This window comes from Rana temporaria, chromosome 2 (assembly GCF_905171775.1).
Source record: "Rana temporaria chromosome 2, aRanTem1.1, whole genome shotgun sequence".
In the NCBI taxonomy this organism is placed as follows: Eukaryota; Metazoa; Chordata; class Amphibia; order Anura; family Ranidae; genus Rana; species Rana temporaria.
Window position 1 is genome coordinate 523916827 of NC_053490.1, and position 26285 is coordinate 523943111.

The 26285-nt window shown below is 40.9% G+C and overlaps 1 protein-coding gene across 1 annotated transcript in view; it reads right to left on the reverse strand.

Moving 5' to 3' along the window:
* The window catches only part of LOC120928032 (galactosylgalactosylxylosylprotein 3-beta-glucuronosyltransferase 1-like), a 212189-nt gene extending 187736 nt beyond the window's left edge, over window positions 1-24453 (reverse strand). Inside the window, exon 1 of the mRNA XM_040339104.1 lies at window positions 24073-24453. The gene's annotated coding sequence lies outside the window, so the exon portion shown is untranslated. The remainder of the gene's footprint in view (window positions 1-24072) is intronic.
* Between the last annotated feature and the right edge of the window lie 1832 nt (window positions 24454-26285).

A 26285-nucleotide genomic window follows, 5' to 3' on the forward strand; every position in this document is an offset into this window, starting at 1 on the left:
ATTTCAAAAAGTTATAAATTGATTTGCATTTTAAAGTGGAGTTCCACCCATAAATATAACATTACATCAGTAGTTTTAAAAAAATGTCATTAGTCCTTTAAGAATTTTTTTTTTCTTCTTAGATGCCTTCACAGTGTTGTTGCTAGGCAGAATAGTTAATCTTCCCTCTTCCTGCACCTAGGTGCTTAATGCTTCCTAACCTACACCGCACAGACTCCTGGGAATGTAGTGGGTGTAACTTTCCAGGAGTCTGTGCATTCCCCAGTCTCAAAGAATCATGTGACTTGGACAGTACAGGTGCTGAAACCTGATCTGAAACCTATTACACTGCTTGTGCAGCACTGAGCATGTGCGAGATCTGCAAGGCTGAAATCCAGGAAGTCATACATTCTGGCTTCATGATGCCCACACTTAAGATGGCCCCAGTCAATTTCTATTTAATAAAGTGTCTAAATGCTGTAACAACCTAACAAAACGGACCTAAGTTTACAGACTAACTTTACTAGAATACATTAAGCTTGTGTATTACAGGGGTATTTATATATAAAAAGTGAAATTGTGGCCGGAACTCCGCTTTAATGAGTGAAATAAGTACTGTACAGTTATATACTCGAGTATAAGCCGAGTTTTTCAGCACATTTTTGCGCCTGATCTCCCAGACTTTAAGGACACATGTAGCCCCACTCTTCCTCTACAAGTGTGCAAAGTTTGTTGTCCGGGGAACCTACGGCCGGGGAGTAACGATTTTTCAAACCCGGGTACCCTTTCCATAGACTCCCATGTTAAACGGTAATTTCTTCTGTGAGTTTGGGGACCGGGTACCGGCCGGTCGTAGGTTCCCTGGATGCCAAACTTGGCACACTAGTAGCCCCATGTCTCCTTTACAAGTGTGCAAAGTGTGTTGTCTGGGAGACCTACGGCTGGGGAGTACCGATTTTTCAAACCCGGGCACCCCTTCCATAGACTCCTATGTTAAACATCAGTCTAGTCATGGGCACAGTGAGGCACACAGATGGACACCCTAGGCTTATACCTGAGTTAATACGTTTTCCCATTTTTTTGTGGTAAAATTAGGTGCCTCGGCTTATATTCGGGTCGGCTTATACTCGAGTATATACGGTATTTGATCCCCTATCAATCAGAAAGATTTCTGGCTCCCAGGTGACTCATATACAGTCAACAAGCTGAGATTAGGAGCACTCTAATAAAGAAGGGTGACCAGACATCCCCTGTTTCCGGGGACAGTCCCCTGATTGAGGACACTGTCCCCGAAGCCGGATTTGTCCCCGGACTGCAGTGGCATGGGGGTGATCCTCGCCCCGGGTACAACATTTAGGGGGGGGCGCGCAAAATCATTACTGTGCCACCCCCAAGTGTGCTGTGCCCCACCCAGGGACTCCTGTGGTCCGGCCTGTCCCCCATGATCCCTCTGGTGTGGGCGGCCCAGGTGTGTGGGAGAAGAGGGGAGGGGCGGTGCAGAGAGCGTATGGTGGTGACTATTGGAGAAGCTCTTGGCAGGGGATAATGAGGAGTGGTTGGGTGTCGGGAACAGTACCTGGATCTGGAGAGAGCCCTTCTCCGATAGATTATCATGAAGACCATGGAGAGGTGAGCAAAATCAACCCATCTACACTGTTCATGTAGAGGGGGAGTGTAGTGCAGGAATCAGGTAGGTCAGTGTAGTGGTCAGTGTAGGAATCAAGTAGGTCAGTGTAGTGGTCAGTGCAGGAATCAGGTAGGTCATTGTAAGAATCAGGTAGTTTAGTGTAGTGGTCAGTATAGGAATCAGGTAGCTCAGTGTAGTGGTCAGTGTAGGAATCAGGTAGGTCTGTGTAGTGGTCAGTGTAGGAATCAGGTAGGTCTGTGTAGTGGTCAGTATAGGAATCAGGTAGGTCTGTGTAGTGGTCAGTATAGGAATCAGGTAGGTCTGTGTAGTGGTCAGTATAGGAATCAGGTAGGTCTGTGTAGTGGTCAGTATAGGAATCAGGTAGGTCTGTGTAGTGGTCAGTGTAGGAATCAAGTAGGTCAGTGTAGTGGTCAGTGTAGGAATGAGGTAGGTCATTGTAAGAATCAGGTAGTTTAGTGTAGTGGTCAGTATAGGAATCAGGTAGGTCAGTATAGGAATCAGGTAGGTCAATGTAGTGGTCAGTGTAGGAATCAGATAGGTCAGTGTAGTGGTCAGTGTAGGAATCAAGTAGGTCAGTGTAGTGGTCAGTGTAGGAATGAGGTAGGTCATTGTAAGAATCAGGTAGTTTAGTGTAGTGGTCAGTATAGGAATTAGGTAGGTCAGTATAGGAATCAGGTAGGTCAGTGTAGTGGTCAGTGTAGAAATCAGGTAGGTCAGTATAGGAATCAGGTAGGTCAGTGTAGTGGTCAGTGTAGAAATCAGGTAGGTCAGTATAGGAATCAGGTACATCAGTGTAGTGGTCAGTGTGGAAATCAGGTAGGTCAGTATAGGAATCAGGTAGTTTAGTGTAGAGGTCAGTATAGAAATCAGGTAGGTCAGTGTAGTGGTCAGTGTAGTGGTCAGTGTAGTGGTCAGTGTAGGAATCAGGTAGGTTAGACTAGGGATAAGGTAGTTTAGTGTAGTGGTCAGTATAGGAATCAGGTAGGTCAGTGTAGGAATCAGGTAGGTCAGTGTAGTGGTCAGTGTAGGAATCAGGTAGGTCAGTGTAGTGGTCAGTGTAGGAATCAGGTAGGTCAGTGTAGTGGTCAGTGTAGGAATCAGGTAGGTCAGTGTAGTGGTCAGTGTAGGGATAAGGTAGTTTAGTGTAGTGGTCAGTGTAGAAATCAGGTAGGTCAGTATAGGAATCAGGTAGGTCAGTGTAGTGGTCAGTGTAGGAATCAGGTAGGTAAGTGTAGTGGTCAGTGTAGGAATCAGGTAGGTCAGTGTAGTGGTCAGTGTAGGAATCAGGTAGGTCAGTGTAGTGGTCGGTGTAGGGATAAGGTAGTTTAGTGTAGTGGTCAGTGTAGAAATCAGGTAGGTCAGTATAGGAATCAGGTAGGTCAGTGTAGTGGTCAGTATAGGAATCAGGTAGGTCAGTGTACTGGTCAGTGTAGGGATAAGGTAGGTCAGTGTAGTGGTCAGGTAGGTCAGTTTAGTGGTCAGTGTAAAAATCAGGTAGGTTAGTGCAGTGGTCAGGTAGGTCGGTTTAGGAATCAATATGGTCAGTACTACTGTACTAGTGGAAGGGACTCAGGGAGTGCTAAAAGTCTGGTGGGGGGGGTGCAAATTTCTTGTCTTGTCCTGGGTGCTGGCAACCCACCCTACACCACTGACTGCATATATAAATTGAGGAAACAATACGTAGGAAAAAGTTTACAATTTGCTAATAATAAAAAAATATGTCACCAGATTTCATTTTAAAAATCTGGTCACCTTATCTTAAAGGGAGTGCTCCTAATCTCAGCTTGTTACCTGTATAAAAGACACCTGTCCACAGAAGCAACCAATCAGATTCCAATCTCTCCACCATGGCCAAGACCAAAGAGCTGTCCAAGGATGTCGGGGAGAAGATTGGAGATCTACACAAGGCTGGAATGGGCTACAAGACCATCGCCAAGCCGCTTGGTGAGTTAGTGCGATTATTACAAATGAAATAATAATAATAATAATAATAATAATATCTATATCAATATGTTAGCACCATAAAAAAAACAATGCCAAGAACAGAGCTTGTGGGGTAGATCCACGTAGAATGGCGCAACTTTGTGCGGCGTAACGTATCCTATTTACGTTACGCCTCCGCAACTTTTACAGGCAAGTGCCGTATTCTCAAATAGTGAAGAGGTGGGCGTGTGTTATGGAAATCAGGCTTGACCCGACGTGATTGACCTTTTTCCCGAACGGCGCATGCGCCGTCCGTGGAATTTCCCAGTGTGCATTGCTCCAAAGTACGCCGCAAGGACGTCATTGGTTTCGACGTGAACGTAAATTACGTCCAGCCCCATTCACGGACGACTTAGGCAACGACGTAAAATTTTCAAATTTCGTCGCGGGAACAACGCCCATACTTAACATTGGTGCGCCGCATATACGCCTCATATAGCAGGGGTAACTTTACGCGTACGTTTGTGAATTCGCGCATCTAGCTGATTTACATATTCAACGCGTAAATCAGCGTACACGCCCCTAGCGGCCAGCGTAAATATGCAGTTAAGATCTGATGGCGTAAGAGACTTACGCCTGTCGGATCTAATAGATAACTATGCGTAACTGATTCTAAGAATCAGGCGCATAGATACGACCGGTCGGACTCAGAGATACAACGGCGTATCTGGAGATACGCCGTCGTATCTCTTTTGTGGATCTGGCCCTGTGTCTGTACTACTATGGGACTGATATTAGATTGTAAGTTCCTGTGGGGACGCAACTGATATAAATGGCTTATAGCACTGTGTAAAGTTTGGTGGAATATAATAATTATGTGAAACAATAAAATGAATTAGCAGTGGGTGTATGTTCCTCTGAGGACATACTCTATATACCGCAAAGAGAGGCAGAAATGTACAAAATATAATAATAATAATCAACTATTAATAATATATAAAAATATAATATAAAATAATAAAATAAGTAAATGATAATAATATTAATCATCAATTATTATTATTTTTTATAATATTATTATTATTATCATTATTAATAATAATAATAATAATAATAATAATAATAATAATAATAATAATAGTATCTATATCAATCAATATATAAAAATATAATATACATTATAAAATATAAAATAATATAAGTAAATATATAAAAATATTATATTAATCATCAAGTATTATTATTATTGTTAATATTATTATTATTATTATTATTATTATTATTATTATTATTATTATTATTATTATTATTATCATCAATCAATATATAAAAAGATATTATATTATTATTGATACTAATACGACCAATAATAATATCTACATCAATCAATATATAAAAATATAATATATATTATAAAATATAAAATAAGTAAATATATACAATTATAATATTAATCATCAATTATTATTATTATTATTATTATTATTATTATTATTATTATTATCTTTATCAATCAATAATATATAAATTATAATATACATTATAAAATATAAAATAATACAATATATAAAAAAAAAATAATTATCAATTATTAATAATAATAATAATAATAATAATAATAATAATAATAATAATAATAATATCAATCAATATATAAAAATATAATATATGATATAAAATGAATATGAAATAATAAAATATAAAATAAAGAAGTATATAAAAATATAATAATAATCAACAATTAATATTATTAACAATTAATATATAAAAATATAATATATATTATAAAGTATAAAACAAATATTCTCTGCATATTGATATATTTGGTGAGCACGTTTGGTATATTAGTCATATAGCATCTTAATAAATATTTTTTCATAGATATTTTGTGTAATTTGGATTGGAATTCGGAATAGGTATCACTGTCTGTATATCATGTTATGCTATTGATTAGATCATGAGATATGATTATTTTTGTATGAGATTTTACCATTTCTATTCAATAAATTATTTTTATTTGAGTGTGCTCACCATAGTGTCAGCTCTACATCCTTTAAAGTTCTATTTTAAGGGGTTTCCCAATACACACATAAAATAAATATAAAAAAATAAATAAATAAATATATATATATATATATATATATATATATATATATATATATATATATATATATATATATATATATATATATATATATATATATAATATTTATAATCGATTATTAATATTAATACTATTAATAATTAATATATAAAACTATAATATCTTTTATAAAATATAAAATAAATATAAATTGATAAAATATATAAAAAATGAATATATAAAAAAATAATATAAATAATACATTCTTAATATTAATAATTAATATATAAAACTGCGCTACAGCACTACACCTTTACCCCACATTATTTTTATTGAACCCAACAAACTTTTATTTATCTATTAGCACAACAAAACTGTCTTTATTAATATATAAAACTATAATATTTAATAAAATATGTATAAAGTACTGCAATATAATAGAAATATATACAAATATAATATTATTAATCAATTATATAATATATATTATAAAACATAAAATAAATATAAATTGATAAAATATAAAATATCAATATATAAAAATATAATATAAATAAAAAAATATATTAATAGTCAATATATAAAACTATAATACATTTCATTATATATGTATATATATATATATATATATATATATATATATATATATATATATATATATATATATATATATATATATATATATATATATATATATGAAGTACCACAATATAAAATAAATATATACAAATATAATATTATTAATCAATTATTAATGTTAATAATTGATATATGAAAATATAATATATATTATAAAATATAAATTGATTAAATATAAAATGTAAATAATATATAAAAATATAATATAAATAAATTATTATATTTATAGTCAATATATAAAACTATAATATATTTCATAAAATGTGTAGAAAGTACTACAATATAAAATAAATGTATACAAATCGAATAATTTTAATCAAGTATTAATGTGAATAATTGATATATGCAAATATATATATATATATAAAACATAAAATAAATAAAAATTGATAAAATATCAAATCAAATCAATATATAAAAATATAATATTAATAATTAATATTAATAGTCAATATATAAAACTATAATATATTTCATAAAATATGTATAAATTACTACAAAATAAAATAAATATATACAAATATAATTAAACAATTATTAATGTCAATAATTGATATATGCAAATATAATATATATTACAAAATATAAAATAAATATAAATTGATAACATGTAATAAATTTATAAAAATATTATATAAATAAATAAATTATTAATATTAATAGTCAATATATAAAACTTTAATATATTTCATAAATTATGTATAAAGTACTACAAAATAAAATAAATATATACAAATATAATTAATCAATTATTAATGTTAATAATTGATATATGCAAATATAATATATATTAAAAAATATAAAATAAATATACATTGATAAAATATAAAATGTAATAAATATTTGAAAATATAAGTAAATTATTAATAATAATAGTCAATATATAAAACTATAATATATTTCATAAAATATGTATAAAGTACTACAATATAAAATAAATGTATACAAATATAATAATTGTAATCAATTATTAATGTTAATAATCAATATATGCAAATATAATATATATTATAAAAAAAAATTGAAAAATAATATAAAATTATTATTAATATTACTAATCACTATTAATGATAAATTATTTTTACAATTGATATTTTGTATGGATGTGGCTATGAGATGACATTAGATTGTAAGCTTTGCTTTATCTATCCTGTATACCGTATGTAATAAATATCTGTACTTTATCAATCCCTATAGACATAGAAATAAATGATAATGTGACTGTGGCTGGGGCATTAGAGTGTAAGCTCCAGTGGCACAAAGGCATATGAAGATGAGTTCATGTGCTTTAAAAATGATGCAGAGTATTTGAAATCCATTATTTAAAAAATACAAACTTATTGATAAATACTAATAAAGAAATATAGCTGTGGTTGAGACATTGGAGTGTAAGCTCCATTGACACAAAGGCACACACATGGGAGATGGTTTTGCTTGCTTTATAAAAATGAAGCAATGTCAGATTCTTATCAATGATACCGAAAATTAACAAATAAATGTGACTGTGATTAGATTGTAAGCTCTGCTGGCACAAATGTAATGGTTACATACAGTGAATATACTTTATAAAATTATGCAAACCATGTCAGATCCTTATTAATATACACATAGACATAAATGTAAATGTCGCTCTGGGATACTAGATTGCAAGCTCTGCTGTCAGAAAGCAAGAGGGAAATTGCTAGATGGACTTTATGGGCCAGATCCACGTAGCGCGGCGCTTCTTTACCTCCGGCGTAGCGTATCTCAGATACACTACGCCGCCGTAACTTACAGCGTATTTCCCGTATTCTCAAAGAATTTGCGCCGTAAGTTACAGCGGCGTAGTGTAACTGTGTCGGCGTAAGGACGCGCAATTCAAATGGATGAGATGGGGGCGTGTTTTATGGTAATACGTCTTGACCCGACGTAAATGACGTTTTTTCTGAACGGCGCATGCGCCGTCCGTGGGGGTATCCCAGTGCGCATGCTCCAAATTAACCCGCAACAAGCCAATGCTTTCGACGTGAACGTCATTCTACGCAAAGCCCTATTCGCAAACGTTTTTCTGCAAACGACGTACACAACGGAAAATTCGACGCTGGCCCGACGTCCATACTTAACATTGGCTACACCTCATATAGCAGGGGTAACGTTACGACGAAAAAAGCCTTACGGAAACGACGTAAAAAACTGCGCCGGCCGGACGTACGTTTGTGGATTGGCGTACCTAGCTAATTTGCATACTCGACGCGGAAATCGACGGAAGCGCCACCTAGCGGCCATCGTAAATATGCACCTACGATCCGACGGCGTACTAAGACGTACGCCAGTTGGATCGAGCCCACATTCAGTCGTATCTTGTTTTGTGGATACAAAACAAAGATACGACGGGGCATCTTAGAAATTACGCGGCGTATCGATAGAAACGCCGGCGTAATTCCTTTGTGGATCTGGCCCTATATATCAGACTTTTATATTGCAGACTACGACAGATCCTTATCAATAGATATAGACATAGAAATAAACACAAATGACCTTGTATTCGCAGATAAGATTGCGAACTCTGCTGGCACAACGGAACCTAAAAAAAGTCATATGTTCTATAAAAAGCAGACTGTGATGTCATATCCATATCAGTCGATACGTACACTTAAGTACATGCGAATACGAAATACAATATAAGTAATTCAGACTATAGTGGAACCTTGGATTACGAGTATAATCCGTTCCAGGAGAATGCTTGTAATCCAAAGCACTCGCATACCAAAGCGAGTTTCCCCATAGAAGTCAATGGAAACGAAAATAATTTGTTCCGCATTGACTTCTATGGCATGCAATACCGCATGTGGCCAGAGGCGGGGGGGGCGCCGGAGAGCCTCCGAAAAACACTCGAATAGGCCCAGGGACAGCTCTGCTGTTTCCCCATAGAAGTCAATGGAAACAAAGATAATTTGTTAGAAAATAGAGGAGAACAGTGGGATTGTAGAGGTGCTAAGCACATAAGAAAATGTACAGACAGTATAGACAATATACCGTATATACACTCGGGTATAAGCCTAGGGTGAGAATGCAGCAGCTACTGTAAATGGAAAAGAGGGTAAACAATGGCCATTTGCATGCCTCACTGTGCCCATTGCAGCCAGACCTCACCAGGCCCATTGCAGCCAAATCTCTCCGTGCCCATTGCAGCCAGACCTCACCGTGCCCATTACAGCCAGACCTCACTGTGCCCATTGCAGCCAGACCTCACCGTGCCCATTGCAGCCAGACCTCACCGTGCCCATTGCAGCCAGACCTCGCTATGCCCATTGCAGCCAGACCTCGCTGTGCCCATTGCAGCCAGACCTTACCAGGCCCATTGCAGCCAGACCTCACCGTGCCCATTGCAGCCAGACTTCATCGTGCCCATTGCAGCCAAATGCCCATTTGCATGCCTCACTGTGCCCATTGCAGCCAGCCCTCACCATGCCCATTGAAGCCAGACCTCGCTGTGCCCATTGCAGCCAGACCTCACTGTGCCCATTGCAGCCAGACCTCACTGTGCCCATTGCAGCCAGACCTCACTGTGTACGAGTAAGCATCACATGATGTGAAACATATCAGCCACCAGACCTCACCGTGCCCATTGCAGTCAGACCTCACCGTGCCCATTGCAGCCAGACCTCACCGTGCCCATTGCAGCCAGACCTCACCGTGCCCATTGCAGCCAGACCTCACCGTGCCCATTGCAGTCAGACCTCACCGTGTCCATTGCAGCCAGACCTCACCGTGCCCATTGCAGCCAGACCTCACCGTGTACAAGTAAGCATCACATGATGTGAAACATGTCAGCCACCAGACCTCAACGTGCCCGTTGCAGTCAGACCTCACCGTGCCCATTGCATTCAGACCTCTCTGTGCCCATTGCAGTCAGACCTCACCATGCCCATTGCAGCCAGACCTCACCGTGCTCATTGTAGCCAGACCTCACTATGCCCATTGCAGCCAGACCTCACTGTGTACGAGCAAACATCACATGATGTGAACACATGTCAGCCACCAGACCTCACCGTGCCCATTGCAGCCAGACCTCGCTGTGCCCATTGCAGCCAGACCTTACCAGGCCCATTGCAGCCAGACCTTACCAGGCCCATTGCAGCCAGACCTCACCGTGCCCATTGCAGCCAGACTTCATCGTGCCCATTGCAGCCAAATGCCCATTTGCATGCCTCACTGTGCCCATTGCAGCCAGCCCTCACCATGCCCATTGAAGCCAGACCTCGCTGTGCCCATTGCAGCCAGACCTCACTGTGCCCATTGCAGCCAGACCTCACTGTGCCCATTGCAGCCAGACCTCACTGTGTACGAGTAAGCATCACATGATGTGAAACATATCAGCCACCAGACCTCACCGTGCCCATTGCAGTCAGACCTCACCGTGCCCATTGCAGCCAGACCTCACCGTGCCCATTGCAGCCAGACCTCACCGTGCCCATTGCAGCCAGACCTCACCGTGCCCATTGCAGTCAGACCTCACCGTGTCCATTGCAGCCAGACCTCACCGTGCCCATTGCAGCCAGACCTCACCGTGTACAAGTAAGCATCACATGATGTGAAACATGTCAGCCACCAGACCTCAACGTGCCCGTTGCAGTCAGACCTCACCGTGCCCATTGCATTCAGACCTCTCTGTGCCCATTGCAGTCAGACCTCACCGTGCTCATTGTAGCCAGACCTCACTATGCCCATTGCAGCCAGACCTCACTGTGTACGAGCAAACATCACATGATGTGAACACATGTCAGCCACCAGACCTCACCGCGCCCATTGCAGCCAGACCTCTCTGTGCCCATTGCAGCCAGACCTCACCGTGCCCATTGCAGCCAGACCTCTCTGTGCCCATTGCAGCCAGACCTCACCGTGCCCATTGCAGCCAGACCTCACCATGCCCATTGCAGCCAGACCTCTCTGTGCCCATCGCAGCCAGACCTCACCGTGCCCATTGCAGCCAGACCTCTCTGTGCCCATTGCAGCCAGACCTCACCGTGCCCATTGCAGAATCACTTTGCCGTGTACCTGAGTCCTGTTCCGTGATAGTCCGTGACATGCAGATTCAGACCGCGGCCGGGCACTGTTAAAAAGTCGCGCTCCTCCATGTCCTGTTCCGTGATAGGCGGAACACTCAGTTTCCCAGCAGACACTGTGTTCAGTGTTCCGCCTATCACGGATGCCCTCTCGCCCTCTTGTCTATCACGGCGTCCGTGATTGGCGGAACACTGAACACAGTGTCTGCTGGGAAACTGAGTGTTCCACCTATCACGGAACAGGACATGGAGGAGCATGACTTTTAACACTGCCCGGCCGCCGTCTGCATGCCACGGTACACTGACTCGAGTATAAGCCGTGTGGGTCACTTTCAGCCCTAAAAAAAGGACTGGAAAACTCGGCTTATACTCGAGTATATACGGTACATAAAAATGCTTATTTTATTAGTACAAATATATACAAAAAAAAGGAGTTCATATTAAAATAATTATCTGGGAGCAAATTTCAGGGATCGTGGGTCGCTGGTATTTCCAATTTCATAAAGTGGAGATTGTCCCATCCCTACATGTTTCGCCGTATCAGGCTTCCTCAGGGGATTTTATCTGGGACCACCAGTCCGTAACACAGCTCTAACATAGAACATAGAGACATAATGGTACATATTATGGGCCAGATTCAGGTAGGAGATACGACGGCGTATCTCCAGATACGCCGTCGTATCTCTGAGTGGGAGGCGTTGTATCTTGGCGCCTGATTCAAAGAATCAGATACGCCAGAATTTGTCTAAGATACGACCAGCGTAAGTCTCCTACGCTGTCGTATCTTAACTGCATATTTACGCTGGCTGCTAGGGGCGTGTACGCTGATTTACGCCTAGAATATGTAAATCAGCTAGATACGCCTATTTACGAACGTACGCCCAGCCGACGCAGTACAGATACGCCGTTTACGTAAGGCTTTTTCCAGGGTAAAGTTACCCCTGCTATATGAGGCGCAGCCAATGTTAAGTATGGACGTCGGGCCAGCGTCAAATTTTCCGTCGATTACGTCGTTTGCGTAAGTCGTTCGCGAATAGGGCTGGTCGTAATTTACGTTCACGTCGAAAGCATTGGCTTTTTGCGGGTTAATTTGGAGCATGCGCACTGGGATACTTTCACGGACGGCGCATGCGCCGTTCGTAAAAAGTGTAATTTACGTGGGGTCACGATGATTTTGCATAAAACACTCCCACATCTTACAGATTTGAATTAGGCGGGCTTACGCCGGCCAATTTACGCTACGCCGCCGCAACTTACGGAGCAAGTGCTTTGTGAATAATGCACTTGCCTATCAGAGGAGTAGCGTAAATAGGATACGCTACGCACGCATAGAGTTACGCGTTCCCTACCTGAATCTACCCTTATGTCTCTATGTTCTATGTTACAGCTGGGTTGCGGACTGGTGGTCCCAGATAAAATCCCCTGAGGAAGCCTGATGCGGCGAAACATGTAGGGATGGGAAAATCTCATGTGGCCACCACTTTATAAAAATGGGAATACCAGCGACCCACGATCCCTGAAATGTGCTCTCAGATAATTGTTTTAATATGAACCCCCTTTTTTGTATATATTTGTACTAATAAAATAAGCCTTTTTCTGTACAAAAAAGAGGACAACGGGATTATAATGGTGCTAAAGACAACATGGTATAAACATAAGTAATTATTTTAACCTAAAATAACTACTTATGTTCATACCATGTTGTCTTTAGCACCGTTATAATGCTATTGTCCTCTTTTTTGTACCTACAATTGTTTGGGATGAGGTGCGCAGTTTTATAGAACCACTGTTCTCCTCTATCTTTTTACTATTATTGGGATGAGATGCGTATTTCTTTATGATCACTCGATTCTCTCCAATTTTCGATCTAAAGATAATGGCCCGGATCCACATACATCGGCGCATATTTATGCGAGCGTAGCGCATCTAATATACGCTACGCCGACGCAGCGCAGAGAGGCACGCACAGAATTCACAAAGCCTCCGCTGCCCAAACTGCGCTGGGTTTCCTCGGCGTAAGCCGTCATAGGTGGAAGTGCTAATGAGGTGTGACCCCATGTAAATGATGGACCCAGCGCCATACAAGTGCTTAAAACTAACGGCGCATGCGCCGTCCCGTGGACGCATCCCAGTGCGCATGCTCAAAATCACGTCGGAACTACTCCCTAAGATACGTCGAATCACTGCCTATGACGTGAACGTAACCTACGCCTAGTCATATTCACGTACTACGTAAACGACGTAAAATACGATGGCTGTGTTCCCTGGTGCAGCCATTTGCATGGATGCTGCTGACTTACACCTGCTTGATGGGGAATAACTTTACGCCGGATGTACGACTTACGCAAACCGCGTATATTATGCGTCGGGCGCAACTACGTTCGTTAATCGGCGTATATCCCTCATGTGCATAGAAAATCAATGGGAGCGGCAAATGCGCCCAGCGTAAATAGGCGCCCACGATATGACGGCGTAGGCAAGTTACGTCGGTCATAGGAAGCCTATTTTTAAGCGTATCTCAGATTGTGGGCATGGCGCATAGATACGACGGCGCATAGTTATACTTACGCGGCGTATCTCGAGATATGTCGGCGTAAGTGCTTTTTGAATCCGGGCCAATTTGTTTTCTTCATTGACTTCTATGGCATGCAATACCGCATGTGGCCAGAGGTGGGGGGCGCCGGAGAGCCTCGGAGATACTTGGGGACAGCTTGGCTGATCTCAGAAACCCTCGGAAAAAGTTAGAAAACACTCAAGTGTTTGCGAACGACTCCGAACCGTTCCGAGTGTCACCGGCGCCCCCCCCCCCCCCGCACCTCTGGCCAAATGCGGTACTGCACACTGCATAAGCTTAAATTCTGCTAGTTTTGGGAGACAACACTCGCAAACCGAGTCAGAATAATAAAAAAATAAAATAGTTGCTGGTAATTTAAAACGCTCGTTAACCGCGTTATTCGTAAACCAAGGTTCCACTGTACGTCAAATCCTTAACAATAGATGTAGACATAGAAATAAATACATATCTACATGTGTTTGGGGTATTAGATTGTAAGCTCTGCTGACACAAAGGCATATAGAAATGGATATACTGTATGTCCTTTATAAAGAAGACTATGTGATATCCATACCAATCGATACATACATATAAGTACATGTGAATGAGATACAATAATCAATAATGCAGACTGCGTCAGATCCTTACCAATCAATACAAATAAATACATGGGCCCAGATTCTCAAAGGCGTTACGACGGCGCAACACCATTTGCGCCGTCGTAAGTCCTAATCTGGCCCGGCGTATCTATGCGACTGATTCTTAGAATCAGTTACGCATAGATACCCATTAGATCTGACAGGCATAAAGCTCTTACGCTGTCAGATCTTAAATGCAATTTTTTTTCCCGCCGCTAGGTGTCGCCGACGTCGTTTTCCCCGTCGCTTATGTAAATTAGCAAATTACGACGATTCCCGAACGTACGCGCGCTCGACGCAGAGAATTTACGTAGTTTCCGTAGCCTTTGCGACGCGTAAAGTTTCCCCTGGGTCTATGGAGGCGCAGCCAATGTTAAGTATGGCCGTCGTTCCCGCGTCAAAATTGAAAAAATCTACGTTGTTTGCGTAAGATGTCCGTGAATGGCGCTGGAAGCCATTTGCCTTAACGTCTAAGCAAATGACGTCGGTGCGACGTCATTTAGCGCAATGCACGTCGGGTAATTTACCCGACGGAGCATGCGCAGTACGCTCGGCGCGGGAACGCGCCTAATTTAAATGGTGCCCGCCCCATTTGAATTGGGCGGGCTTGCGCCGAGCGCTTTTACGATACACCGCCGCAAGTTTACAGGTAAGTGTTCTGAGAATCAGGCACCAACGCTGTAAACCTGCGGCGGTGTAACGTAAATCGCATACGTTACGCTGTCCAGGAGCAACGTAATTATATGTGAATCTGGGCCATGGAGTATGTGCATGTGTTAGAGGTATTAGATTGTAAGCTCTGCTGGCACAAAGTCACATAAACATTGTTCTATGTACTTTATAAAGTGATGACGAGTGATGTCAGATCCTTATCAAATGATATAGACATAGATATACATTCAAATGTAAATGTGGTTGAGGTATTAGATTGTAAGCTCCGCTGGTGCAGGGACCAAAAGCAAATGACTCAATGTACCCTCCCCAATGCAGCCACAGGTAAAGGATTATATGTACTTTTCAAAAAATGATGCCGATTCTATCCGATCCTTATCAATCAATACAGACTTTAACATAAATGTGACTGTCCAGGGAATCAGATTGTAAGCTCTGCTGGTTCAGGGACTGAGGTGAAGGACCCAATGCAACCCTTTCATTGCAGCCACCGAGGCACATGCACTTTAAAAGGTTAGATGTACTTTATAAAATGATGCAGATTCTATCAGATCCTTATTGATCAATATAGACCTCTACATGAATGCATTTGTTTCTGGGGCATTAGAATGCAAGCTCTGCTGTTTCAGGGATCAAGGTGAATGACTCAATGTACCCATCTCAGTGCAGCCACCAAGGCATATATAAAAGGTTATATATACTCTATAAAATGATGCAGGTTATACATAGACAATACAATAGATACAGAGATATGCATAAATGTAACTGTGTGTGGGGCATTAGATTGCAAGCTCCCCTGGTGCAGGGACAGAGATGAAGGAATCAATGTAACCTTCCCAGATCCCTATCAATAGATAAATGTACTTCTTCCCAGATCCTATCAATAGATAAATGTACTTCTTCCCAGATCCCTATCAATAGATAAATGTACTTCTTCCCAGATCCCTATCAATAGATAAATGTACTTCTTCCCAGATCCCTATCAATAGATAAATGTACTTCTTTCCAGATCCCTATCAATAGATAAATGTACTTCTTCCCAGATCCCTATCAATAGATAAATGTACTTCTTCCCAGATCCCTATCAATAGATAAATGTACTTCTTCCCAGATCCCTATCAATAGATAAATGTACCTCTTCCCAGATCCCTATCAATAGATAAATGTACTTCTTCCCAGATCCTATCAATAGATAAATGTACTTCTTCCCAGATCCCTATCAATAGATAAATGTATTTCTTCCCAGATCCCTATCAATAGATAAATGTACTTCTTCCCAGATCCCTATCAATAGATAAATGTACTTCTTCCCAGATCCTATCAATAGATAAATGTATTTCTTCCCAGATCCCTATCAATAGATAAATGTACTTCTTCCCAGATCCCTATCAATAGATAACTGTACTTCTTCCCAGATCCCTATCAATAGATAAATGTACTTCTTCCCAGATCCCTATCAATAGATAAATGTACCTCTTCCCAGATCCCTATCAATAGATAAATGTACTTCTTCCCAGATCCCTATCAATAGATAAATGTACCTCTTCCCAGATCCCTATCAATAGATAAATGTACCCTTCCCAGATCCCTATCAATAGATAAATGTACTTCTTCCCAGATCCCTATCAATAGATAAATGTACTTCTTCCCAGATCCCTATCAATAGATAAATGTACTTCTTTCCAGATCCCTATCAATAGATAACTGTACTTCTTCCCAGATCCCTATCAATAGATAAATGTACTTCTTCCCAGATCCCTATCAATAGATAAATGTACTTCTTCCCAGATCCCTATCAATAGATAAATGTACTTCTTCCCAGATCCCTATCAATAGATAAATGTACCTCTTCCCAGATCCCTATCAATAGATAAATGTACTTCTTCCCAGATCCTATCAATAGATAAATGTATTTCTTCCCAGATCCCTATCAATAGATAAATGTACTTCTTCCCAGATCCCTATCAATAGATAAATGTACTTCTTCCCAGATCCTATCAATAGATAAATGTATTTCTTCCCAGATCCCTATCAATAGATAAATGTACTTCTTCCCAGATCCCTATCAATAGATAACTGTACTTCTTCCCAGATCCCTATCAATAGATAAATGTACTTCTTCCCAGATCCCTATCAATAGATAAATGTACCTCTTCCCAGATCCCTATCAATAGATAAATGTACTTCTTCCCAGATCCCTATCAATAGATAAATGTACCTCTTCCCAGATCCCTATCAATAGATAAATGTACTTCTTCCCAGATCCTATCAATAGATAAATGTACCTCTTCCCAGATCCCTATCAATAGATAAATGTACCCTTCCCAGATCCCTATCAATAGATAAATGTACTTCTTCCCAGATCCCTATCAATAGATAAATGTACCTCTTTCCAGATCCCTATCAATAGATAAATGTACTTCTTCCCAGATCCCTATCAATAGATAAATGTATTTCTTCCCAGATCCCTATCAATAGATAACTGTACTTCTTCCCAGATCCCTATCAATAGATAAATGTACTTCTTCCCAGATCATTATCAATAGATAAATGTACTTCTTCCCAGATCCCTATCAATAGATAAATGTATTTCTTCCCAGATCCCTATCAATAGATAACTGTACTTCTTCCCAGATCCCTATCAATAGATAAATGTACTTCTTCCCAGATCCCTATCAATAGATAAATGTACTTCTTCCCAGATCCCTATCAATAGATAAATGTACCTCTTCCCAGATCCCTATCAATAGATAAATGTACTTCTTCCCAGATCCCTATCAATAGATAAATGTATTTCTTCCCAGATCCTATCAATAGATAAATGTACTTCTTCCCAGATCCCTATCAATAGATAAATGTACTTCTTCCCAGATCCCTATCAATAGATAAATGTACCTCTTCCCAGATCCCTATCAATAGATAAATGTACTTCTTCCCAGATCCCTATCAATAGATAAATGTACTTCTTCCCAGATCCCTATCAATAGATAAATGTACTTCTTCCCAGATCCCTATCAATAGATAAATGTACCTCTTCCCAGATCCCTATCAATAGATAAATGTACCTCTTCCCAGATCCCTATCAATAGATAAATGTACTTCTTCCCAGATCCCTATCAATAGATAACTGTACTTCTTCCCAGATCCCTATCAATAGATAAATGTACTTCTTCCCAGATCCCTATCAATAGATAAATGTACTTCTTCCCAGATCCCTATCAATAGATAAATGTACTTCTTCCCAGATCCCTATCAATAGATAAATGTACTTCTTCCCAGATCCCTATCAATAGATAAATGTACCTCTTCCCAGATCCCTATCAATAGATAAATGTACCTCTTCCCAGATCCCTATCAATAGATAAATGTACTTCTTCCCAGATCCCTATCAATAGATAACTGTACTTCTTCCCAGATCCCTATCAATAGATAAATGTACTTCTTCCCAGATCCCTATCAATAGATAAATGTACTTCTTCCCAGATCCCTATCAATAGATAAATGTACTTCTTCCCAGATCCCTATCAATAGATAAATGTACCTCTTCCCAGATCCCTATCAATAGATAAATGTACTTCTTCCCAGATCCCTATCAATAGATAAATGTATTTCTTCCCAGATCCCTATCAATAGATACATGTACCTCTTCCCAGATCCCTATCAATAGATAAAGGCATATATAACTATAAATATAACTGTGTGCGGGGCATTAAATTGCAAGCTCCCCTGGTGCAAGGGCTAAGATGAATGACTCAATGAGTGTTATTTACGAAAGGCAAATCCACATTGCACTACAAGTGCAAACTACGGGGCAGATCCACATACACCTGCGCTGGACGCAGCGTATCTAATATACGCTACGCCGCTGTAACTAACTTTTAGTTGGTTTGAATCTTCAACGAATCCGCGCCATAATTTATGGCCGCGTAGTCTATCTCTCGCGGCGTAATGGCGTGCAATTTAAATGCGGCGAGTAGGGGGCGTGTTTCATTTAAATAAAGCGCGTCCCCGCGCCGAACGAACTGCGCATGCGCCGTCCCTAAATTTCCCGCCGTGCATTGCGCTAAATGACGTCGCAAGGACGTCATTGGTTTTGACGTGGAAGTAAATTACGTCCAGCCCCAACGACTTCCGCAAACAAAAAAAAATGTTTTAAATTATACGCGGGAACGACGGCCATACTTAACATTGCGTACGCCACCAAATAGCAGCTTTAACTATACGCCGAAAAAAGCCGACTAGAGACGACATAAAAGGAATGCGCCGGCCGCTCGTACGTTCCTGGATCGTCGGAAATAGCTAATTTGCATACTCGAAGCGGAAAACGACAGGAACGCCACCCAGCGGACGCCGAAGAATTGCATCTTGGATCCGAAGGCGTACGAAGTCTTCGTACGCCTGTCGGATCTAACCCAGATGCCGTCGTATCTTGGTTTGAGGAGTCAAAACAACGATACGACGCGGGAAATTTGAAAGTACGCCGGCGTATCAGTAGATACGCCGGCGTATTCTCTCTGTGGATCTGCCCCTACAATTGCAAAGTGCACCTGAAATTGCACTGAAAGTGCACTTGGAAGTTCAGTCCCTGTAAATCTGGGGGGGGCATGCAAGGAAAATGAAACATTTTTTTTTTTAGCTTGCACACGATTGGATGATAAAATCAGCAGAGCTTCCCCTCAGATCTACAGTGACTGCACTTCCAAGTGTACTTTCAGTGCAAAGTGGTTTTGCCTTTCGTAAATAACCCCCAATGTACCCTTTCCAATGCAGCCACCATGGCACATGCAAATGATAATATGTACTATGTACTTTATATCACAATGCAGACTCGGTCATATCCTTATCGATCAATATAGACATAAATGTGACTGTGTCTGTGGCATTAGATTGTAAGCTCTGCTGGTGCAGGTACCATGGTAAAAGACTCAATTAGATCCTATGAGATCCTCATCAATCAATATACAGTAGACATATCTGTAATTGCAGTTGGTTCTGGGGCATTAGATTGTAAGCTCTCCTGGTGCAGGGACCATGGTAAAAGACTCTTAGATCCTACAAGATCTTTATCAATAAATATAGACATATCTGTAAATGCGATTGGTTCTGGGGCATTAGATTGTAAGCTTCGCTGGTTCAGGGACCATAGTATAAGACTCAATGAACCCTTCCCAAGGCAGCCACCATGGCACATGCAAGTGGTAATATATACTATGTACTTTATAAAATGATGCAGACTATGTCAGATCTTTATCAATTGATATAGACATACATGTGACTGTGTCAGGGGCATTAGATTGTAAGCTCTGCTGGTGCAGGTACCATGGTAAAAGACTCCATTAGATCATATGAGATCCGTTACCGTATCAATCAATATAGACATATCTGTAAATATGATTGGTTCTGGGGCATTAAATGGTTAGCTCTGATGGTGCAGGTACCATGCTAAAAGACTGTTAGATTCTATGAGATCCTTATTAATCAATACAACCAAATACGTAAATGTGATTGTTTCTGTGGCATTAGATTGTAAGCTCCGCTGGTGCAGGCACCGAAGTGGATGACTCAATATACCCTTCCCTAGGCAGCCATCATGGCACATGCAAGTGGTAATATATATATTGTCTTTTATAAAATGATGCACATTATGTCAGATCTTAATCAATTGATATAGACATAAATGTGATTGGTTCTGGGGCATTAGACTGTGAGTTCTGCTGGTGCAGTGACTGTGGTAAAAGACTATTAGATCCTATGAGATCCCTATCAATCAATATAGACATATCTGTAAATATGATTGGTTCTGGGGCATTAGATTGTAAGCTCTGCTGGTGCAGGGACCATGGTAAAAGACTCTATTAGTTCCTAATCAATCAATATAGACATATCTGTAAATGCGATTGGTTCTGGGGCATTAGATTGTAAGCTCTGCTGGCACATGGAATGTGGTTAACGACTCTATTAGATCCTATGAGATTCTTATTAATCAATATTGACATATCTGTAAATGTGATTGATTCGGGGGCATTAGATTATGAGCTCTGTTGGTGCAGGGACCATAGTACAACAATATCCTTATCAATCAATATAGACATATCTGTAAATGCGATTGATTCTGCGAAATTCGATTGTAAGCTCTGCTGGTGCAGGGACCATGGTAAAATACTCTATTAGATCCTAAGCAATCAATATAGACTTATCTGTAAATGTGATTGGTTCTGTGGCATTAGATCGTAAGCTCTGCTGGTGCAGGGACGATTGGTAAAATACTCTATTAGATCCTAAGCAATCAATATAGACTTATCTGTAAATGTGATTGGTTCTGTGGCATTAGATTGTAAGCCCTGCTGGTGCAGGGACCATGGTAAAATACTCTATTAGATCCTAATCAATCAATCAATATAGATATATCTGTAAATGCGATTGGTTCTGGGGCATTAGATTGTAAGCTCTGCTGGCACACGGAATGTGGTTAACGACTCTATTAGATCCTATGAGATCATTATTAATCAATATTGACATATCTGTAAATGCGATTGGTTCTCGGGCATTAGATTGTAAGCTCTGCTGGTGCAGGGACCATAGTATAAGACTGTAGCAGATTCTACGAGATCCTTATCAATCAATACAACCATATATGTAAATGCGATTGTTTCTGGGGCATTAGATTGTAAGCTCTGCTGGTGCAGGGACCATGATAAAATACTCTATGAGATCCTAATCAATTAATATAGACATATCTGTAAATGTGATTGGTTCTGGGGCATTAGATTGTAAGCTCTGCTTGCACACGGAATGTGGTTAAAGACTCTATTAGATCCTATGAGATCCTTATTAATCAATATTGACATATCTGTAAATGTGATTGATTCTGGGACATTAAATTGTGAGCTCTGCTGGTGCAGGGACCATAGTACAACAAGATCCTTATTAATCAATATAGACATATCTGTAAATGCGATTGATTCTGCAAAATTTGATTGTAAGCTCTGCTGGCGCAGGGACCATGGTAAAATACTCTATTGGATCCTATGAGGTCTTAATCAATATAGACATATCTGTAAATTGCGATCGGTTCTGGGGCATTAGATTGTAAGCTCTGCTGGTGCAGGGACCATGGTAAAATACTTTATGAGATCCTAATCAATCAATATAGACATATCTGTAAATGCGATTGGTTCTGGGGCATTAGATTGTAAGCTCTGCTGCGCAGGGACCATGGTAAAAGACCATTAGATCCTATGAGATCCTTATTAATCAATATAGACATATCTGTAAATGCGATTGTGTCTGGGGCATTAGATTGTAAGCTCTGCCGGTGCAGGGACCATGGTAAAATACTCTATTAGATCCTAATCAATCAATCAATATAGACATATCTGTATATGCGATTAATGCCCCAGAACCAATCGCATTTACAGATATGTCTATATTGATTGATTAGGATCTAATAGAGTATTTTACCATGGTCCCTGCACCAGCAGAGCTTACAATCTAATGCCCCATAACCAGATTGTAAGCTCTGCTGGCACACGGAATGTGGTTAAAGACTCTATCAGATCCTATGAGGTCCTTTTTAATCAATATAGATATATCTGTAAATGCGATTGGTTCTGGGGCATCAGATTGTAAGCTCTGCTGGTGCAGGGACGATTGGTAAAATACTCTATTAGATCCTAATCAATCAATATAGACATATCTGTAAATGCGATTGATTCTGCAAAATTCGATTGTAAGCTCTGCTGGTGCAGGGACGATTGGTAAAATACTCTATTAGATCCTAATCAATCAATATAGACATATCTGTAAATGCGATTGGTTCTGGGGCATTAGATTGTAAGCTCCGCTGGTGCAGGGACCATAGTAAAATACTCTATTAGATCCTAATCAATCAATATAGACATCTGTAAATGCGATTGGTTCTGGGGCATTAGATTGTAAGCTCTGCTGGTGCAGGGACCATAGTATAGGACTGTAGCAGATTCTACGAGATCCTTATCAACCAATACAACCATATACGTAAATGCGATTGTTTCTGGGGCATTAGATTGTAAGCTCCGCCGGTGCAGGGACCATGGTAAAATACTCTATTAGATCCTAATCAATCAATATAGACATATCTGTAAATGCGATCGGTTCTGTGGCATTAGATTGTAAGCTTTGCTGGTGCAGGGACGATTGGTAAAATACTCTATTAGATCCTAATCAATCAATATAGACATATCTGTAAATGCGATAGGTTCTGGGGCATTAGATTGTAAGCTCTGCTGGTGCAGGGACCATGGTAAAAGACTCTATTAGATCCTAATCAATCAATATAGACATAGTATAAGACACTATGTACCCTTCCCTAGGCAGCCACCATGGCACATGCAAGTGGTAATATTATGTACTTTATAAAATGATGCAGACTATGTCAGATCTTTATCAATTGATATAGACATACATGTGACTGTGTCGGGGGGGCATTAGATTGTGAGCTCTGCTGGTACGAGGTAAATGACTCTATACCCTCTTCACAATGCTGTAGGCTATCTCAGCTCTCTATATACAGAATCAATATGCTGCATGTATGTAACAATGTAACGCCGTAGTCACTTCCAGTAAAGCAAGCGGCATTCCATCATACCAATACGCTCCGGCTTGCTGGCTTGCAATCTAAATCGGTTCATCCAGACCTCAGGGTTGCCGTTAAAGATTTTTGCACAGCAGCATCCTAGCAGTAAGGATACTACCTATGTGAAGAATAAAGACACGAAGGGCATACGACGGAAAAAAAAAAAATAGCAGCATCGCGTTGCCTTGGAGTCGCCTGTCCTGCAGAGCTTGCAATCTACACCTCCTGGTCCCTTCCGGCTGGAGCTCTAGGGATAGCATGAAGCATGCGATCCTACCTAGCTGACGGAGGCTGGTTCATTTTCTCCCCAGCGTTTCGGAGACACAGGACAGATGGTGGGGAAACCCAAAAAAAATTTCTTCGTGTGATTCAACGGCGACCGGCTCTGGCTAGCCCTTTACACAAGCAGCGACCGCATAGCATCGTCCCCGAAGTCACTCCATCCCCTTCAGCCCCCTTTTCGGTGCAGCTGAGCCCGAGCGACGTACAGCGACACTTCTTAAGGAGTCCTTCTGAATCGGCTGACGCTTTGCCGAGGACGGCCAGCCCCAGTCGCTGCGCCACCTTAAACCGTGAAAAGGGCTCGGAGGAGAGAATGACTGAGAACGTTGCTTAAGCCTCCCCAGATTGTTTCATGTCTGAGAAGAACAATGCACATCCTTGCATTTAAATCTGAATGGCCGGGGAGGGCTGGGGTGTGCAGGGCTCTGATTGGATGCAGGTTAGGCATGCGACGACACAGAGAAATGGGTACGAGGGGCTGTCAGGAGCCTAACGAGGAAAAAGTGATTTCTGTTTTTTTTTTGTTTTTGCAGAACTGCAGATTGAAGGATTGATCAAAGTCTGGCTGAATGAAAGGCGTTCATATCTGCTGTGTGAGGAGCTCAGCACCCTGAGCTGATAGAATGTCAGGACGCATGGAGTGTGTGCTGTGCACAATCTATAGACAGGGGGATACCCTGCAATATGACTGGGGAGAGTCAGAGAGATCTCTGATGTACTGAGGGGGAGAGGGGTATATGTGGGGTGCACAGTGAGGGTGTACAGTGAGGTAAATGTGGGGTGCACAGTGAGGTGGTACAGTGAGGTAAATGTGGGGTGCACAGTGAGGGGACAGTGAGGTAAATGTGGGGTGCACAGTGAGGTAAATGTGGGGTGCACAGTGAGGTTGTACAGTGAGGTAAATGTGGGGTGCACAGTGAGGGGACAGTGAGGTAAATGTGGGGTGCACAGTGAGAGATAAGTGAGGTAAATGTAGGGTGTACAGTGAGGTAAATGTGGGGTGTATAGTGAGGTAAATGTGGGGTGCACAGTGAGGTAAATGTGGGGTGCACAGTGATGGGACAGTGAACTAAATGTGGGGTGTGCAGTAAGGGGACAGTAAAGTAAATGTGGGGTGTACAGTGAGGGTGTACATTGAGGTAAATGTGGGGTGCACAGTGAGGTAAATGTGGGGTGTACAGTGAGGGTACAGTGAGGTAAATGTGGGGTGTACAGTGAGGGGACAGTGAAGTAAATGTGGGAAGTACCGTGAGGTAAATGTGGGGTGCACAGTGAGGGGACAGTGAACTAAATGTGGGGTGCACAGTGAGGGGACAGTGAAATAAATGTTGGGTGTGCAGTGAGGGGACAGTGTAGTAAATGTGGGGTGTACAGTGAGGGTACAGTGAGGTAAATGTGGGGTGCACAGTGAAGAAAATGGGGGGGGCGCACAATGAGGGATCAGTGAGGTAAATGTGGGGTGTGCAGCGAGGGGACAGTGAAATAAACACAGGGGCCCATATTCTCTCTAAAAATCCGCGGGCTGCGCTTAAGGCACTTACACTCCGCTGTCCCAACTTACAGGAGCAAGTGTTGTATTCCCCAAACACTTGCTCCGTAAGTTGGGACGGCGGAGTGTAAATGCCCCGGCGTAGCCTGGCGGATCTCCAAGGGGGCGGCTTGTATTCAAATTAAGCGCGCCCCCGATTCTAATGAACTGCGCATGCGCCGGGCTTCAAAAAGCCCAGTGCGCATGCTCCAGTTCTCGGCGGAAAACGTCAATGACGCCGACGTGTGCGTCATTGACGTAAAGTCGTATTCAAGAACGACTTACGGAAACGCCGTACCCGACGAAAAAACACGACGCGGACCCGACGCCATCCGTAACATGGCCTACGTGGGACTGGCGGAAATTTAATCCTCATATAGCAGGACTAAATTTCCGCTTACGCAAACGACGTTCGCGACGGTTACGCGACGCGAACTCGTTCGGGAATCGGCGTAGAAGGATCATTTGCATACGCAAATGAGTCCTTCACGTAAATGCCATCTAGCGGCGGCCGGCGTCATTACATTTAAGATCCGCCAGTGTAAGTGACTTACAGATGGCGGATCTTAAGTGTATCTATGTGAAAATGATTCTAAGAATCAGGAGCATAGATACACGGGCCAAAAAAGGGAGTTACGATGGAGTATCCTGAGATACTCCATCGTAACTTCACTGAGAAT